Raw genomic sequence first — 19,974 nt, 5'->3', positions numbered from 1 at the left:
AGGTTTCCTTCTTACTGGCAATCACCAGAAGTAGGGGAGTTCAAGTTGAACTGCAATGGGATGATAACTAGTGGTGGAGAATCGACATATGGAGGAGTGCTATGGGATGAAAAAGGTAAAGTGAAGTTGTCTTATGTTTCTAATTTAAGCATGTGTTTAGTTTATATACGAAATTTTGGGCCATTCTCAATGGCATTCGTATCATGTGATCTAGAAGGTATACAAGGTTAACTATGGAGTTTGATTCTCAAAATGTCATTTCATTGATAATAGAAGAATGTGAGCCAAGTTATAGCAATTATTAGAAAAAGGAAGAGTGTTCTCTTGGAGGTATGAACAAAGAATAGGTTAGGTTTGATATTTTTTTCTAGATCTCTTAAATCATCAATGAAGAATTGTTTAAAAACCCTCTAATTTTTCTTTTTAAGCATCTATATGTGTATAGATTCGGAGTCAATAATTACGACTATACGGAATCAATAGAGACTTCATAAACAAAAAGAATTTTAAAAAAATAATGAGCAACAGAGCCTTCATAAACAGCCAAAAATAACAAAAATCAAACACAAATTCCTCCAATTAGCCTTCCCTCAAACCTAGCTTCCTCACATTCCATCATGTTCTATTTATTTTTAACTTCATATTATCATCTCATTAGTCTCATATTTAATGGAAAATGTGTGTTATACTATATATACTATTGATTATTATTTATTAAAAACTGAACACATCTTTAATTTTGGATAACTTTTTACTTTTAAAAACTTCTATGTGTATAGTATAAATTATCAGTTATTTACCAAAGAAGTCTAGCTCAATTGATTGAGCAGTGTTGTAAAACTCTTGATATTGTGTTTAATTATAAAAAAGAATTACAAGTTATTTATTTCATATCTTTATTCTTCCATATGGTAGCCATCCCACTTCGTGGTTAATAAGTGTAGTATGCAAACAAAGTGTTGTTAATTATTGAAGGGAATCCCACCATGGTGGAACAATAGTGTGTTTATACATCGGAACATTGGCCTTCCTCCTTGTTCTGACATCTATCATTATTAACACTAAGCAAACATTATGCACTAACACACAAAAAAAAAATATAAAGTTACAAAATTATCATCAACAACCAAGCCTTGTCTCACCTGGCATGGTTGGTTAAATGGATTGAGAGACACCATTGAGCTCTATTGAAAGCAATTTTTCCCGAATTTAAATTCTATATGATTCCCAATTTAACAAACAATAGAAAAACAATAAACTCTTGGTTACTTCCCTCCCTTTTTTATGTAAAGAGTTTATATAGGGCCATATCAAATTACAACAGCCGAGCTAACTATGCAAAGAAATTAGCAACCAACACCTAGTGATTTTGTACATTACACTAACTTATTTATGTAAGGAAACAAACAACAAAACTAATGCCATGTTTTTAGCAAAAAAAAAAATAGTTAGAAAGATTCATATCCATACCAGGGTGGAAAGGAAAACAATAATAATGAATAGAGGATAGGTTCTTCATACAACAATTAGTGACAACTTTGAGATGCAATTTGAGATTGCTAGGAGAGGTTCGGGTGCATTTCCTTAGATATCTTAAGCACATATCTCTCTTCCATAGGCAATCAAAGGCTTTATACTTAATTGTTAAAGCTTCCTCCTTAAAGCCTGCAATCATGTTTTTCTCTGCAAATTTGTCCTTAATGAATGCATCAACATGAGAGAGTGAGCTATAACTAACTCCAACATTACTAATAATCTTGCCAATTTCATTATGCATGAACTTCTCAAATACTGCACATGCACTTTGTGTAGTTTCTCTATTGGAAGAAATAATAGTGTTAGGTAAAGTATCATCGTCAATACCAGAATAAAAGCTTGTGCTAGTGTGAGCTTTCATCCCATCTTCAATTGCCATTGATGATGAAAATGAACTATCACCACCAAGAGAAGAAACCATTTTTATCAAGGGTTCTGTGTCTATAAATTTTGATGTTGTTATTCTAGGACTATTGATATGATTTTCTTTGGTAGTATCATGCATACAATGCAAGTTAGTTGAAAGAGGCATCATTTTCTCTATGTTATTGTCGTCATCGAAAGGGCCAATTTGTGACGGTTCTGGACGACGAGTGACCTTATCATAGTCTCCAATTTCTTTATCACAATATTTTGCATTGTGACATGGCATTCCATCCCCAGATTTAGATTGTAGTGGCTCTAGTTCATTCTCAAGTGAACAAATTTCCATTTTTGTTTGCTCCAGTACTTGTGAAATGACATTTTTCCATATCTGCAACTTAGTCATTGCAGTGAATCCTTCTGGACTAGAATCCATAGAGCTAGGCTTGTCAGAATGTAGCAACTCAACAATTGAAGACCTCATCCTGTTCAAAGAGTTGGCATTTTTCCTCTGTGAACTCAAAGAAGACTTCAGTTGATGACTTTTTGGAGACACGAGACCGGGTGAACCTCCCAAATCACAAACATCATTGTCCATAATTTCAGCTTGTACGCGCAACGTATCGCCCACACCTACTACAAAGTAAAACTAATTAGGTTATGGCAAACAAGTAATACAAACATAAGGACAAAAAATGAGCATGTGCATACATAATACATTCAGACACCTAAATAAACATGACTCACCAAATATCAAAGTCCTATGTTCATTATAATTCTACATGATCTAAAATCAACAATACCCTGACAAATGAGATGTTGCTACAATATATTAGTAGTAATAAACATTCCAACAGGGTAAGTGCCTTTGTTATGTAACCAATTCCCATAGATAGCTAGCTAAAAAAGACTAAAGGGCCTGATTATAAGAGAAAGCATAAATGATAAAATAAGCTTTTTGAAAACATAAATGATAGCTTCTATAAATTTTCCCATGGATAAGTCAATTTTAACTTATAAGAGAAGCTTAAGGTCCTATCCGAAAAACTACTATTAGGTAAATAAATAGAACTTCTCTTATAAGCTAAAATCAACATATGCACTTAAGTTTTATAAAGTATATCTTTTTAAAGCAAAATAGGAGTGAATAGGCATTTTGGTCCCTGTCTTTATAGCCATTTTGCACATTAGTCCCTATCTTTTTGAAATGTAAAAAATAGTCCATACTTTACATAAGTTTTGCAAAATAGTCTTTCCGTTAAATTTTAAAGTAACACCGTTAGTGAGATGCATTGTTTACAATTTTAGTATCACATAGACTATTCGACGTGGCACGCACTAAAGTAACACCTCTCTCTCTCTTGTGATTCTCTTTCTTTCTCTCTCATAATTCACGTCACTCCAGCATTGCCTCTTTCTTCTCCATAACTCTTGTTGTCACTGGACCAACTTCAGTTTCCGGTATAGCCTTTGCCTCTTTTACCATTTCATGTAATTCTTTATATTTTGAAGTACCATCAAAAAGCCTGTAGTTCAAATATATCCTGTAACATAGTACATCTACAAGTCGGGCATCTTTTGCTATATTTAGCTGCTTCTTCCAACATCTGCCAATATTAAACTATAGAACTCATTCTACAAGGCATCAAGGGAATATGAGCAGTTAAAAAATGATATAAAATAAACCATGAAAGATTACCTTGAATTTTCTCATTGACAGCTGCAACCTCTTCTTCATGCTTCTCATGAATTAAGTACATAGCCTCGTAGTGGCGCACTTATATATATATATATATATATATATATATATATATATATATATATATATATATATATATATATATATATATTGACAGTTGTAAACCAATACCGTATGGCAGCTATGCCTGGAAAAAAAAAAGTTTCTAATCAGTTCAATTTAAGAATGAAAGCAGTCACGAGCTTGTTTGAATATAGATATATAAGATTAGCAATAATTACAAGAAAGGAAAGGAATATAATGAGTGGGTTCATTGCATGTCATCTTCATATATATATATATATATATATATATATATATATATATATATATATATATATATATATTTCCATCATGATTTAAAAATGAAGGGTCCCTATAGCCATCGCCTTTAATTTCTGGTTCCTCCAAAATATTCAATATTCATAAATTTGGTAAAGAAACCAAGCATTTTTTTTATTCCTTGTACTCTCTCTCTCTCTCTAAGATAATGATGTACGTAGAGATGAGGTCATGCTGTGCACTTTGGTAACTTGGAAATAATCCATGACTTAATCTCATTGCATTGGTAAATCAAGAGGTAGCTAACTTTAGTGCAAAGAGCATAAACTTCTTCGCAAATGGGTTGCTACTTATCATTTCCTCTCTAATTTCTAGTCTTCCATTCTATCTATTTTGAGTTGGAATCATGGTTAGTTAATATTTTTACATTTTTAATTATTGTTATTTTTGCCCTAGACTATGGGTATCATGGAAATTAGTTATGTTTGAATCCAATACATTCACAATATAGTAGAAAGTTTTCTTTAACACTTTTTTTCCCTCACATATGTCTCAAACTTTCTTTGTAAAATCATATATATATATATATATATAACCTAGCTAATTAATTAATTACTCTATTTTATGCTAATAAATAACATAACACAGTGTTGGTTTTAAATAAAATAAAATAGCACAACAGTGTTTGTTATGAACTAGGTCTGAAATATGCATGGTTGACAACTGCAATTTCAACTATAACATCAATTTTCTGTTAAAAAAAACTATAACATTAACTTTTGGAGTTTTTGTGACTGCTTTCATTCCAGGCATAGCTGCCATACGATATTGGTTTACAACTGTCAATATATATACATATATCAACTGCTCTATCTCACAATACTCTGTTTTGTTACCTATGCAGTGCGCCATTACGAGGTTATGTACTTAATTCATGAGAAGCATGAAGAAGAGGTTGCAGCTGTCAATGAGAAAATTCAAGGTAATCTTTCATGGTTTATTTTATATCAGTTTTTAACTGCTCATATTCCCTTGATGCCTTGTAGAATGAGTTCTATAGTTTAATACCGGCAGATGTTGGAAAAAGCAACTAAATATAGCAAAAGATGCCCTGCGTGTAGATGTACTATGTTACAGGATATATTTGAGCTATAGTCTTTTGGATGGTACTTCAAAATATAAAGAATTACATGAAATGGTAAAAGAGGCAAAGGCTAAACTGGAAACTGAAGTTGGTCCAGTGACAACAAGAGTTCTGGAGAAGAAAGAGGCAATGCTGGAGTGACGAGAATTATGAGAGAAAAAGAAAGAGAGAGAAAGAAAGAGAATCACAAGAGAGAGAGAGGTGTTATTTTAGTGCCACGTCGAATAGTCTACGTGGCACTAAATTTCCCAACAATGCATCTCACTAACGGTGTTACTTTAAAATTTAACAGAAAGACTATTTTGCAAAACTTATGCAAAAATAGGGACTATTTTATACATTTCAAAAAGATAAGGACAAATGTGCAAAATGGCTACAAAGACAGGGACCAAAATGTCTATTCATTCAGCAAAATAGGCATGCAAAGACATCACAGTCAAGACAAGCATCCCAACAATATTGACACTGCCGCCTAACTTAGATAGAAAGGTCTCTCATCTAACTTCACTGAATGTAGAAGTACATAAGTTCATTTAAACTTATGAAAGAAGCCTAGTACATTTTATCTTCTTATTTTCCTTTCTTATAATTACATACAGAGAAGTATATACAAATAGGACTTAGTTCATTTTAGTCGATGGGGGACATCAACACACCTCTCTTTGCCCAAGGTTACTCGCCACAGCTAAGGTGGGTTAGGGGTGACCGCAATTAAGACATCTTTCCAACAATTACTATACATGTTTCTTGAGAAGTTTATTCAAATGACCATAATAAAGAGTATTCGATAGAATCTAACAAGACACCTAAGAAGGAACTGCATGCACCAAAAGCTGGAGTAGCAACACTTACACAATCACCCTCAATTTTCTTTTTGTCAAACTTAGCAAGTCCTTCACCCCAATTTAGCATTGGCCTCTTCCTTGTTTCCTCAATCACATTGTTCACACCCGTTTCCACTATATTCTTGTTCTTGTCCCTACCCTTTCCCGTGCTTCGAGAATAAAACCTTTCAGAAGTATTGTTCCCTTTATTAAGGGTTTCTAGCCCAAAGAATCCTCCCTCTCATAGTTCTTCTTATTATTATCATGGCATTTTTCTCCGGAGTTAAGCTTCTCCCTAATGTTCATTGAACGTGCACGAAAGGGAGTACTTAGCACATATTCAATGCGCCTCTTCAAGGAAGAACTCTCCCTCTCATAGTTCTTCTTCTTATTCTTATTATTAATATTATTATCATGACATTATTCTCTAGAGTAAGGCTTCTCCCCATTGTTCACAGAACGTGCATGTGAGGGAGTACTTGGCACATTATCAATGAACCTCTTTGAGGAGAAACGTAGAGAGGCATTGCTAGTAATTTTCTAGAACTTGTGTCTGGGGTCTCTTGGGGATTGAAAGGTTATGCAATAGCCAGAGCAAGAGCCTTGGCCAAGTTCCCTTGGAAATTGGTGTGTAGCACCACCACCACCACCACCACCACCACCCGGTGTTCTGGGTCTTATACCAAAAAAAAATTAATATTTCAGCCAAAATTGGTAAAAAGATGAAGGCAAAAAATCCATAGAAGCTAAGTATATATATTCTCATGCACAAAAAAAGGAGAAAACAAATATATGTGTTAGCATACATGAAAATTCACTTATTTGAAATAAGATTTTCAATTGGAAACTTGAATAAGTTTTTCAAGTTGACTTGGTATGTCTAAATTTTATTAATCCTTTGAAAGTAAATGAAGTCCAATGATACTCATAAAAAATAATATTAATATTAATATTAATATTTTTCTCAATTAAATATATCTTTGACTAGGTATCATAATGGGGAGGTGTTAGGTGTTGTGTTATAGCATTGTCTATATCAGTAAAGAAAGCACACAAAAAAAAAGCATTTTCTCTATATCCATGTTTTAAAAAAAAGTCATATTTGCCCATATATATGCATAGATAACAACTACCCTTATTCCCATAGTCGCTAGGCAGCTATATACCCTTATCTACGTATGGTATCCTCACTTAAGAATAAAACCAACAAATCAAGAACAAAATACTTACTGAAAAATTACAATAGTTGAATCAAAATAATTATTCTTAAATCATCCAAACATAACCATTCAACATAATAACATAATCAATTAACACTATTATTATTATTATTATTATTATTATTATTAAATAATCCCAACATAATCATATAATATACATAGGTATAGAACAAGGTGGCACTACTAGAAAATACACTTTCAACATCGGTTATTTAGAACATTCTACATCGGTTCTAAAATCGATGTTGAAAGTGACGATGTTGAATGTATGAATGTTAACATCGGTTTTGGAGAACCGATGTTAACATACATATGACAACATCGGTTCTCCAAATACCCGATGTTAAACACAATGAACAACAGCAAAAAAAGTGTAGGCATGATGAACGTTGACATCGGTTTTCCAGTAAAACCGATGTTAATATGTTAGTTTAACATCGGTTTTCTAGAATAACCGATGTTAATGTATGCCCTTAACATCCGTTTTTCTAGAAAACCGATGTCAACGTTGATGATGCTTACACTTATTTGGTGTAGTTCTTTGTGTATAACATCGGTTAATTATAAATAACCGATGTTACTATTCAAATATTCATATCGGTTATTTATAATTAACCGATGTTAATGTACAATAGTTGACATCGGTTATCCACAGATAACCGATGTTAAAATACAAACGCTGACATCGGTTATACACAAAAAACCGATGTTAATATACAAACGTTAACATCGGTTTTCTATTATAACCGATGTTGGTTATGATATTAACATCGGTTTTTGTTAATAACCGATGTTGTTTTCAAATATTTTTTTTATATATACTTTCTGTTTTTACAGTAAACCCAAAATTGTACCTGTCAAATGCAATTTCAGGAGGCCCAATTCACAACAAATAAACATTTTATTCTACTTTCAAGCAGTTTTAATGATAATAAACATCAAATAATTGATTTATATATTATAAAGAACAATCAACAAATGAATTCAATGTTCGTGTTACATAGAAAATGTAAAAAATGTCAAAAATGTTAAAAAATGTCTCTAAATCCTGGGCCTGATCTCTAACTTGGAGATAAAACTGTGCCCACTGAATCCGCAATGCTTTTAATCTCTCGGGCTCCAATGGTCTAGGGTCGTTAAAATACTGCATGATTAAATAAATCATATTAAGTTAATAATGTAATACAAATTATAAATAAATCGATTTTCTTTGAAATAAACTTACCGCTTCCCAATTATTTCTAAAACTTCCTAAAATGATGGTGGACATCCAGTGCATGACATAGTAGCCGCACTCAGTAGTTCCTTTTTGTCTATTACACTAAATACATAATGAAATTTGGATATTAATTAAACAACTAGTGTACAGACACATAAAGAAATATATATAAGTGGAAGTTTTATGTAAATGACGTACCTTGACGACAATCCACCTAGCAGGAGCCTTTGATTTAGGCTGTGGAGCATCATCAAGACCCTTGATAGCACTGTTCCATATGAGTAACAATTAAAAACTGGTGTTGTACGTTGAGGTATTACAATGCAAATGTATTGAAAAGAACACTAACCTATTAATAATCCCCTTAAGGTAGTTGTCTGCCCTGTTATGCAATGAACAAAACCAGACAACTAAGTGTTCCTTGGGCAGGATGACCACCATCTGCCAATGTCCGCTGCAGTGGAACCTAAAATGGGTTAGTACATTAGTAAACATTAATTAAATTTTGTTATTTTGTGACTTACCCATTTAGGTAGGCTCCAAGATACACATCGCGTTGTGAACTCTGCATCCAACTCTTTATGTAACTTTCAGATTCAAACTGCGATTGCCCAGACCTCTGAATGGACTGAGGCTCGAGGAATCCATAGATATCAGAATTCCCCGCTCGCATACATGTTTCAGTGAGATGCCTGTTTATGTTAAGTCAAAGTTAAATATTTATGAATTGAAAGCCATAACTTAGGTAAATAAAAGCCTTTTATATAAAGACTTACAGAATCCATAACTGTAACACTGATATGCTGAGACATTGACCACCGTGTGCGATTTCGGAGAGGTCTTCGTGCTTTATGTACAGGGGGAAATCTGGATTAACGACCCCGAAGACGGTGGCATCCCATCTAACCTGATAAGGCCTCAAGAAAAGCTCTGGGATGGTCAATGTCATCAGATAAAGCGGATCATCGACCTCCGGATCGGGCTTCGGAGGTGGTTTTGGCGGAGACACAGCTACCTGTTCATGAAACAAAGTTAAATAGCCTAATTTGAAAAGAAGAAACATATAGTAAGGACAATAAGTACCTGCTGTGATAAAGACTTGACCAGATGTGTCGGCCAAGCAAGGAAGGTGTGAAGTGCCTGCCCCACTAAGGAAACCTCATCAGTGGGTACAGGAACTGGAGCATCTGCATCTCTAACCTCCTCCACACTCACCTTTACTTGGCCAAGCAACAAAGGAGTGTTATGAACAACAGTGGATCCTTCATAAACTCTCCCGATGGCAACCAAGCGGGTAGGATCTGCTTCTATGTACAAGCCGCACCTGTCAGAGTCACCGGTCTCAGGATCATTTCCTGAGGGATCAACACAACTCCCCTTTGTGCTCACTCGAGGACCGGAGGGACCAGGACCAACCAGAGGCTCAGGAGGCACTGCAAGTCCCTGAGATTGCATCTGCGACTGAAGGTGGCCGAAGGATGCCATGACCTGCCTCGTCACTTTCTCTGTGATGGACTCCTCTAGCTGGTCCCTGATCTGCTGAGTCAGCTGGTGTAATTTGTCAGGAGGCAGGGAGGAAGCGCTGCGGGACGTCCGTGGAGCCGATCCAAAGTATTGCTTGATGGTGACACCGGCTCCAATACCACGGACACGTCCAGGGTGCTCTAGATGTCCAATAGCAGCGGCCAGAACATCCTGACGTCCATGGGGGACGAATGATCCCTGTGTGGCCTGCTCCTCAAACGAATCCTGCACAGAAAACACACAGTGGTACATGGCATTCTCAAAATATTCAAACATAATTGTAATGGTTAGTTGAACATGACTTACAATCTTCTCAGCGATTTCCTTTGCGGCCTTAGTCGTCATCTCCCCTGTCTTCTTCGTGCGGGCCATCTTCCACTTCACGTGGCATCTGACCGGGGATGGAAGGTCGATGACGCCATCAACGCTTCCTGACTGTGCAGCTTCCTGCATCTTCTTCTTGGTCTTCTCAGCCAGGAGCTTCTACTCCAAATAATCATAACCCCCACGAGACAAAACGTGGGGGGCAGTATTCTGCTTCTGGATGGCCTGTGCCTTCATGCGCACATCCTGAAAAAATTAAACAATAATATTTGAAATGGGTAGAATGAAGTATAACAACATCATGTTTAATATGAAAAACAACTTAAATGGCAAAGGAACATACCTCCCAAGAAGGGTCTCTACGAGTCTGGCAAAACTGGGCCCACTTTTCCTTGCTGATGCCGTATTTGTCACAGATAGTGTCCTCGACACCGTCCTGATCGGCTGCAAGGGCCCATTTCCTCGTGAGGTCTGATTTAAACTGCCTCCATCTCTCCCCCACGGTCTGTAGTAACTTCCTTTTTGTCCTACTGTCAGAAGCCTCTCGGATATCAAATTCCGCCTGACAACATAAAACAAAGTTTATTTGTTACAATAATGAAATTTTTTGGCTATTAATTACACACAATCAAATAAGAAAAGAGAAATACCTGAATATTCTCCCAAATCAGGTCCTTCTGAGCAGTAGGGACCTCCTTCCAGTTCTCGTAGGTGATGTCCACCTTATCACGTGCCACAATCCCCAAATATGTTCTTAATTTCTTCTTGTGGGGACCGTCGGCCTTCCTTGTAGCAGGATCAACATGCACCACTGGTCTCTCAACACCAGGTGGTCTAGTGGACAACGATCGTAGGCGTGAGGCTTTGCATGTCCGCTTCACGGCAGACGTCGAAGCCGATGCGTCCGAAGTAGGAGGAGGAGGAGGAGGAGGAGGAGGAGGAGGAGGAGTAGTGGAGGCAGGTGGAGAACCCATGATCTTTTATACAATAACATACAAAATTGGATTAATGAAAAGAGGATTAGTGATAAGTTTTTTTTGGAAGGCAAAAGTATAAGATTATTAAACAAAACCCCACCACATAAGGAGACAAGACAAATTAACCAAAGGACTCTAAAAGATAGGTAGTTGAGCTTTTTAATTGTGATTTCATCCATGTTTTCTTTGATATTGATTTTCTTAGGACTTCATCCATGTTTTGACAGCATTTAATTTTCTTTTTTGCAGAAAAGAAAGAGGGGAACGAGCAACAATTTGAAGGTTGTACATTCAGGAACTAAAGAATTCAAAATAGCTAGTAATAAGAGGGATTTGTTTTTGGGATTTTCTGAGCACCAAGAGCAGCTACGCAAGAAGCTTGCACTTGAGGAGGGAAGAATATTTGCAGCTAATGAACAACTTTCTTAACTATTTGTCCTTCAGATTTTACTGTTTTTTTTTCTTATATGTAAATATAAATAATATAAGGTTATGCCATAGGGACATGGTCATTTTTACCCCTAACAATCTTAGAAGTAAATATAGACCATGTTTTTACGCCATACCCTTATACCATTTATATTTACATATTAGCAAAAAGAAACAGTAAAATCTTAAGGACAAATAGTTAAGAAACTTGTTCATTAGCTGCAAATATCCTTCCCTCCTCAAGTGCAAACTTCTTGCGTAGCCGCTCTTGGTGCTCAGAAAATCCCAAAAACAAATCCCTCTTATTACTAGCTATTTTGAATTCTTTAGTTCCTGAATATACAACCTTCAAATTGTTGCTCGTTCCCCTCTTTGAGAATGAGGTGGATCTTCATAGGACTTCATCCAGCTGATGTTTGTCGGCAGTTTCATCATCCACCACCCTTTTCTTCTGTGCCTTCTCACGTTCATTGTTGTTAAACCCATATTTTTGCCTTCTTCCCTTCATGTCTTGTTTGATCACAACTTTAGCTGAATCTCCCATCTTCAGCATAGTTGAATCTCCTGTCTTATTGTCCAATGCCACATTTTGATGGCTTGTATCTCTTTTGTTCGTATGTTCTACTGCTTCAGCTTCACAATGCATAGAGCAATCATAATTTTCGAGTCATCACCAAAGGCTTCTGCATCAGCGTTGACACTTTCCACCCTCTTTGGTTTATGCTTCTGTGTTTTCTTCCATGCTTCCTCCTTATAATTCTCAGATTTATTGGAGGTCCCACTAGAAGGATCAGCACCAATCCGTGCATGTTCCTCCTCTACCAGCTCAATATCTTTCCTTTCACCTTTGCTTTTGAAAACTACACTATAATTTACAAAACAAAAGTTGAAAGGAAAGATATTGACCTGATAGACGAGGAAGAAGCACAGATTGGTGGTGATCATTCTAGTGCAACCTCGAATAAAGCTGAGATTTATAACGAGGAGGCACGGAAGAAAACACAGAAGCATAAACCAAAGAGGGTGGAGAGTGTCAATGCTGATGCAGAAGCCTTTGGTGATCACTCGGAAATTCTGATTGCTTTATGCATTCTGAAGCTGAAGCACTAGAACATACGAAGAAAAGAGATACAGGCCATCAAAGTGTGGCATTGGACAATGAGACAGGAGTTTCAACTATGCTGAAGATGGGAGATTCAGCTAAAGTTGTGATAAAACAAGACATGAAGGGAAGAGAGCATAAATATGGGTTTAACAACAATGAACGTGAGAAGCCAGAGAAGAAAAGGGTGGTGGATGATGAAATTGGCGACAAACATGAGCTGGATGAAGTCCTAAGGAGGAAAATTGAAACAAAAAACCGATGCCTCAATAAGAGAAAAATGTAGTTGTCACTTACTAGGTTTGGTGACATCTGTCTCTGCAGAAAATTACATTAGCCGATGTTAATCAATTCTCCTTCATCATGATCATTTCGATTTGCATGAACGTCGTCAGCTTCTTCTCCGACAACGTTACCAGTGATTTGAGCGGTCAAAGGACTAACATAGGTGTCCATGTATGAATCATCATCTTCTACATTAACACCAACTGTTTTGCCCTGCAGAACCACGCACCACCTTTCATCACAAGGGTCTTGCACGTAAAATACTTGTCTAGCTTGTTCTGCCATGATGAAAGGGTCATTGTGGTAACCAAGTTTCTTTAGATCTACCAGGGTAAATCCTATATCATCGGTGTGCACACCGGTGTTGCTGTCAACCCATTTACATTTGAAAACACATACTGTAAATTTCACATAATTAAGCTCCCAAATTTCATCAATGAACCCAAAGTAAGGGATGGAAGCTACACAGGGATTGGCGTCATTGACACTTGCAAAGTGTTGAGATTCAGCCCTTAGGGTGACCCCACTGTTCTGCATTGTACTTTTGTCATCTTGTGCTTTTGTGTAAAATGAATACCTGTTTATGTCGTATCCTTGCCAGGTTATAACATTTCTTTTAGGCCCATCTGCTAGTTTTCTTAATGTTTATGAAGCATTCTCATCTGCAAAGATTGTATCTTTAAACCAATCACAGAAAGTTTTGTTATGCTTTTTCAACGCCCAATTCTTTGACATTTTCGGATTATTCTGTTTGACTAAAGCTTCATGCTTAACTATGTATGGCAAAACTTCATTACTGTTGTTCAAGACATACAAGTGAGCTTGTAACAAATCTTCTACACTTGGAGTGATCACCTGCAGTCCTCTTGAACCCTTACCACCCACTCTGTCATCATGCCGACACTCAGGAAGCCCAACAGCTTTAGCCTTCTCTAAGTATTCTGAACAAAATTCAATGGCTTCTTCTGCAATGTACCTCTCAACAATAGATGCTTCTGGACGATATAGATTCTTTGTATACCCTTTTAAGATCTTCATGTATCGCTCAACCGGGTACATCCACCGTAGATAAACAGGACCACAACATTTGATTTCTCTGACCAGATGCACAATCAAGTGAATCATGATGTCAAAGAAAGCAGGGGGAAAATACATCTCCAACTTGCACAGTATAATTGCGGCCTCATTTTCCAACTCATCAAACATTACTGGATCAATCACTTTGCTACATATAGCATGGAAGAAAAAGCACAGGCGAGTTATCGTGAACCTGACTTTGTTTGGCAAGATGTCTCGTATAGCCACGGCTAACAATTGTTGCATGAGCACGTGACAATCGTGAGACTTTAACCCTACAAGCTTAAGCTCCTTCAACTGCACAAGGCTCTTAATATTTGAAGAGTATCCTTGTGGAACCTTCACCCGACGAAGACACTGACAAAAACTTATCTTCTCCTTCTTGGACAAAGTATGGCAGGCTGGGGGCAAGTAAATTTTCTTCCCATCAGACCTTGGATGCAACTGTAATCTTATACCCATATCAGCTAGATCTTGACGGGTATTCAAGCCATCCTTCGTCTTGCCTTGAATGTTAAGGAGCATCCCAATCACACTGTCACAAACATTTTTCTCCACATGCATAACATCAATACAATGTTTAATGTCAAGATCACACCAGTACGGAAGATCAAAGAAAATGGACCTCTTCTTCCATATGCAACTCTGACTTTTATCCTTCTTTTGGGTCTTCCCAAATACAGTGTTCAGGTGTTGAACCCGCTGATATACCTGCTCACCAGTGAATGGTATCGGCGCAATATCATGCTCTTGACTTCCATTAAAAGCTTTTCTCAGTCGTCTGTAAGGATGATTGGGTGTTAGAAAGCGGCGATGCCTACTGTAGACTATTTTTCTCCCATGTTTCAGTTGTGTGTAACTTGTATTTTCTTCACAGATGGGGCATGCATGATGACCCTTAACACTGTAACCGCTGAGATTCCCATATGCTGGTAAGTCATTAATGGTACAAAAAAGCATTCCACGCATTTCAAACGTCTCCTTGCGAAACGCATCAAACACTACAACCCCCTCGTCCCACAACTTTCTCAAATCTTCAACCAACGGACTTAGATAAACATCAATGTCATTTCCTGGCTTTCTTGGGTCCGATATCATCATAGACAACATCATGTATTTTCGCTTCATGCACGACCAAGGAGGCAAATTGTAAATTACTAGCAGAACTGGCCATGAACTGTGTTGAGTGCTTAAGGTGCCATATGGATTCATTCCATCACTGGCTAGTCCAAGTCTAAGATTTCTTGGCTCATTCCCGAAATCCGGATACAAACCATCAATCTTCTTCCACTGGGAGCAATCAGTCGGATGACGGACCATTCCATCAGAAATCCTTCCATTTGCATGCCATGTAAGGTCTTTTGCGTCGTCCTCGTTAGCAAACAGACGCTTAAACCTTGGAATGATTGGAAGATACCACAAAACCTTCACTGGGGGGCCCTTGTTGGAGTTTTCATCAGAATTGCTTTCCTTTTCATCCTTCACTTTGTATCGTGAAGTCCCACAGACAGGGAATTTGGACATTTCTTGGAATTCATGCCTGTAGAGTATGCAATCATTGGGGCAAGCATGAATCTTCTGATACTCCATACCCATGGGACACAATATCTTCTTCGCCTTGTAGTAAATTTTAGGCAGCGTGTTGTCCTCTGGAAGCAGATTGTGCACTACCTCAAGCAGTGAGGTGAAACTTTTGTCACTCCACCCATACCTGGCCTTCACATTAACCAGACTTAACACCGCATACAACAGGGTTAAGGAATTCTTGCACCCTATATACAAAGGCTTCTTTGAATCACTCTGCAATCCTTCATACACAGGGGCGTGTGCTTGTTGAAAACACTCTTGTCCAAGGTCACGAATCATGTCTTCCAAGCGATCTCCCATTTCTACATCAAACGGTTCAGATTGGGACCCAGAATGCATGTCAGTCACTTCACCATGCCATATCCACGTCGTGTAATTCTTCTTCATCCCATCACACAATAGATGGTCCCGTATGTCGTCAAGTAGTTGTCGTCTTCCATTCAAACAGTTGATGCAAGGACAATAATATTTTCCTTCTTCATTCGGTCGACCTCTTTCTGAAGCAAATTGCAAGAACTGTTCGACGCCATCCTCATATTCTGGGCTCATGCGACTTGCATTCATCCAACTTCGATCCATCTAAGCAATTCCATGCATGAAAATCTCACTTTTTTATTTATAGGTGTGGCCCTATCCCATTTAGGAAAACTGTCTTTTATGTTAGCTTCAATCGTCAAGGTTACCATTATTTACAAAAATTTGACTAAATTTCGGCAGCATTTCGCATTGGTCTCCAAGTACACGACATGACATCGGTCAAATGAATTTCCCGATAATCAAGTATGCACTCGGAGAACAACTTGAAATGCATTGAACCGAAATTTAATCAAATTAATGAAAATAATAATAACCTTCACGAATGAATCTAACATAAAAATACCAGTCTCTCCAAACTGTCCAAACGGACAATTCAAGATTAAATACAATGACTAATGCAAACTGTCCGCAAGAGTCATTGCACTCAGTCTCAAACGGGAATCTAAGGTTCACTCAGCATGAACAACAGTTGTTTATATAGCAAATTACACTGATCACATACAAGAACATACAAAAGGTAAAATTCAATTACAGGCAAATATAGACATCAACAGTTGTTTATGTATCTAATTTAAAATGCTGGGTTTGAAGGGTGCTTATGCTTTATTATTGTCGTTGGGTATATGTCTGTGTGTGTGTGTGTGTGTGTGTGGCTGTTTGTGGTTGTGTGTGTGTGTGTGTGTGTGTGTGTGTGTGTGTGTGTGTTTGTGTGTGTGTGTGTGTGTGTGTGCGTTTGTGGTTTTGTGTGTGTGTGTGTGTGGCTGTGTGTGTGTGTGTGTGTGTGTGTGTGTGTGTGTGTGTGGTTATGTATGTGTATGTGTCTGTGGCTGTGTGTGTGTGTGTGTGTGTGGTTATGTATGTGTATGTGTTTGTAGGTCTGTGTGTGTGTGTGGCTGTGTGTGGGTCTGTGGGTGTGTGTGTGTGTGTCTGGGTGTGTGTGGCTGTGTGTGTGTGGGTCTGTGGCTATGTGTGTGTGGGGGTCTGTGGGTGTGTGTGTGTGTGTGTGTGTGTGTGAGTGTGTGTGTGTGTGTGTGTGTGTGTGTGTGTGTGAGTGTGTGTGTGTCTGTGGCTGTGTGTGTGTGTGTGTGGTTATGTATGTGTATGTGTCTGTGGGTGTGTGCCTGTGTGTGTGGTTGTGTGTGTGTGTGTGGGTCTATGGGTGTGTGTGTGTGTGTGTGGTTGTTTGTGGTTGTGTGTGTGTGTGTGTGTGTGTGTGTGTGTGTGTGGTTGTGTGTGTGGCTGTGTGTGTGTGTCTTATTTCTGTAATTAGGATTTCTTAATTATCTGCTAATTAGGATTTCTTAATTATCTGCTAATTAGGATTTCTTAATTATCAATTCTTGTTTTTATTAGATTAGGATTTCTTAATTTTTCTTCTATTTTTTCTTGTCTTATTTCTTTATTTTTATTATTATTTAGCCCCAATACCTAGATAGGACTAGTAAGCAAGGCAAGGCAAAGAATGTGACTAACTGAGGGAGGCAGAATAGAATTGGAAAGGGGGGGGGGGGAGACAAACAACAAAACCCTCAGAGAGATGGTTGAATATTCTAAGGTGCTGGTAGCTGAACAATATAGAGTAGGATCAGAAACATATTATGCACCCTGTCTTGGGAGTTTTTTTATCTCCAAACCTACTTTGGATAATGTTTCAGCTATTAAGGCTATTCTCAGAAGCTTTGAGTTGGTTTCTGGCCTTAGAATTAATTTTGCTAAGAGCCAATTTGGTGCAATTGGCCAATCTGAGGAGTGGTGTACTCTTGCAGCAGATATCTTGAATTGTGGTCCTCTGCAGTTCCCATTTATATACCTCATCAGAAAATTTGAGGCCAAACTGAACAAATGGAACCAGAGAAGTCTATCTATGGCTGGCAGAATTACTTTAATTAATGTTGTCTTGACAGCTTTGCCTTTGTTCTATATGTCCTTTTTTAGGGCCCCTACAGCAATCGTTAAGAGGCTCACTGCTATTCAAAGACAATATCTTTGGGGTGGAAACTTAGAAGGAAAAAAGATAGCTTGGGTTGCTTGGAATCAAGTGTGTGCTCCTAAAGAAAAGGGAGGGTTGGGTGTCAAAGATATCAAGGCTTTTAATAGAGCTCTCCTTATCAAGTGGAAGTGGTTGATGTTTCAGCAGCAAGATCATCTATGGAGCAGAATTCTTACTTCAAAATACAGGGGTTGGAGAGGCTTGGAAGAGGGACCTCCTAAGCAGATTTTTTCCTCTTGGTGGTCTGATTTAAGATTTGTTACTCAGCACAACAGCATGGCTGCTGTCAATAAGCATTTTCGCTGGAATTTGGGCAGTGGTGATCAAATCCTTTTTTGGGAAGACTCTTGGGTGGGAGAAGGAATTGCTCTTAAAGATAAATACCCAAATTTATATCAGGTAACATCCCAAAAATTAAAGACAGTGGCAAGCATGGGGATCTTTGGAGAACATGGTTGGGAGTGGCAATTTTCTTGGAGAAGATGTCTTTTTGACAGCGAACTGGGGGGTGTTTCAGCTTTTATTGACCAAACTGTAGTAATAAACACTAATGCAGCTTTGAGGGATTCTTGGGTGTGGGGAGCTGAGCCAAATGGGATTTTTTCTACAAACTCTGCTTATAATTGTATCAAAGCTGACCAGTTACCTTCCCAGCCTATTACTGGCTTTCGTCAGCTATGGGAAATCAAAATCCCCCCTACAGCCCTAGCTTTTGCTTGGAGACTTCTCTGGGATAGGCTTCCATCTAAGGAAAACCTTATTAGGAGGTAGATTGTCCTTCAAAATGACCTCTGCCCCTTCTGCCAAAGTCAAGTTGAATCTGCATCCCACCATTTTTTCTCTTGTCATAAAATAATGCCTTTGTGGTGGGAATTTTATTCCTGGGTCAAGGAAGTTAGAGCTCTGCACAGCAATCCTATGGAGAACTTTCTTCAGCACTGCTCCTTGGCTGCCTCGAGGAACTCCAATAGAAGGAGGAAGGTCTGGTGGATAGTAGCTACAAGATCCATTTGGAACCTCAGAAATGACATGATTTTTAATAATCAGCCTTTCGTCATTTCCAAATTGGTGGATAACTCGATCTTTCTCACTTGGTCATGGTTGCGGGGGTGGGAAAAGGACTTCAATGTTCCTTTCCACCAATGGTCTTCAAATATGTCTTTGTCTTTTTCCTAGTCTGCGATTTGTAGGGTTGGGCACTGTTCATTTTGTTGGCCTTTCATTTGCTGTTTATGTTCTTGTCTTTTAGGAGATACTGTATCATATCTTCCTTGTAGTACCTCTGGTACTATTATTGTCATATATATAATATTATCTTTGGCCGTTCAAAAAAAAATAGGACATGAGATGCCGTTAGAATTAGTCGTATTGGATTTAGCAAGAAGATTGTAAATATATTGGCTCTAAGGCACAAGTAGAGAACCATCAGAAAGATGCTTTACTTCAATGCCTAAAAAGTAATGAAGATGGTCAAGCTGTTTTAGGGCCAAGACTGATTTCAATTGACTGATTTCAATTGACTGATCAATTGTTGAATTAAAATAGGAGAGTTCCCTGTAAAAATAATATCATCAAAGTAGACCAAAATATTGTGCAGTAACAATGATTGCTATAATTATTAATAGTTTCTAATATTGTCATTTGCAATTTATTCAGCATATTTGTGGTGCTTCTGCAGGGTTGCAGGGAAAAAGATGGTAGTGGTGGTGGTTTGCTCTTACTTACTCGATTTGGAAGCATAGGAACAACATTATTTTCTCCAATACGACATTATTTTCCCTACGCTGTATCAAATCTCTAACCAATAATAACAACC

At 37.7% G+C, this 19,974-nt stretch overlaps 1 long non-coding RNA gene across 1 annotated transcript; it reads right to left on the bottom strand.

Annotated features, from left to right (window-relative positions):
- Positions 1–8,047: 8,047 nt before the first annotated feature.
- On the bottom strand, positions 8,048–8,383 carry LOC114392702. The gene is made up of 2 exons (XR_003662374.1): positions 8,333–8,383; positions 8,048–8,251 (listed from the first exon to the last, which is right to left on the bottom strand). It is a non-coding gene; the product is annotated as an uncharacterized LOC114392702 (long non-coding RNA).
- Positions 8,384–19,974: the final 11,591 nt, after the last annotated feature.

Source organism: Glycine soja, chromosome 17, assembly GCF_004193775.1.
Source record: "Glycine soja cultivar W05 chromosome 17, ASM419377v2, whole genome shotgun sequence".
NCBI classification, from domain to species: Eukaryota; Viridiplantae; Streptophyta; class Magnoliopsida; order Fabales; family Fabaceae; genus Glycine; species Glycine soja.
This window is presented reverse-complemented; position numbering and strand designations above follow the sequence as displayed.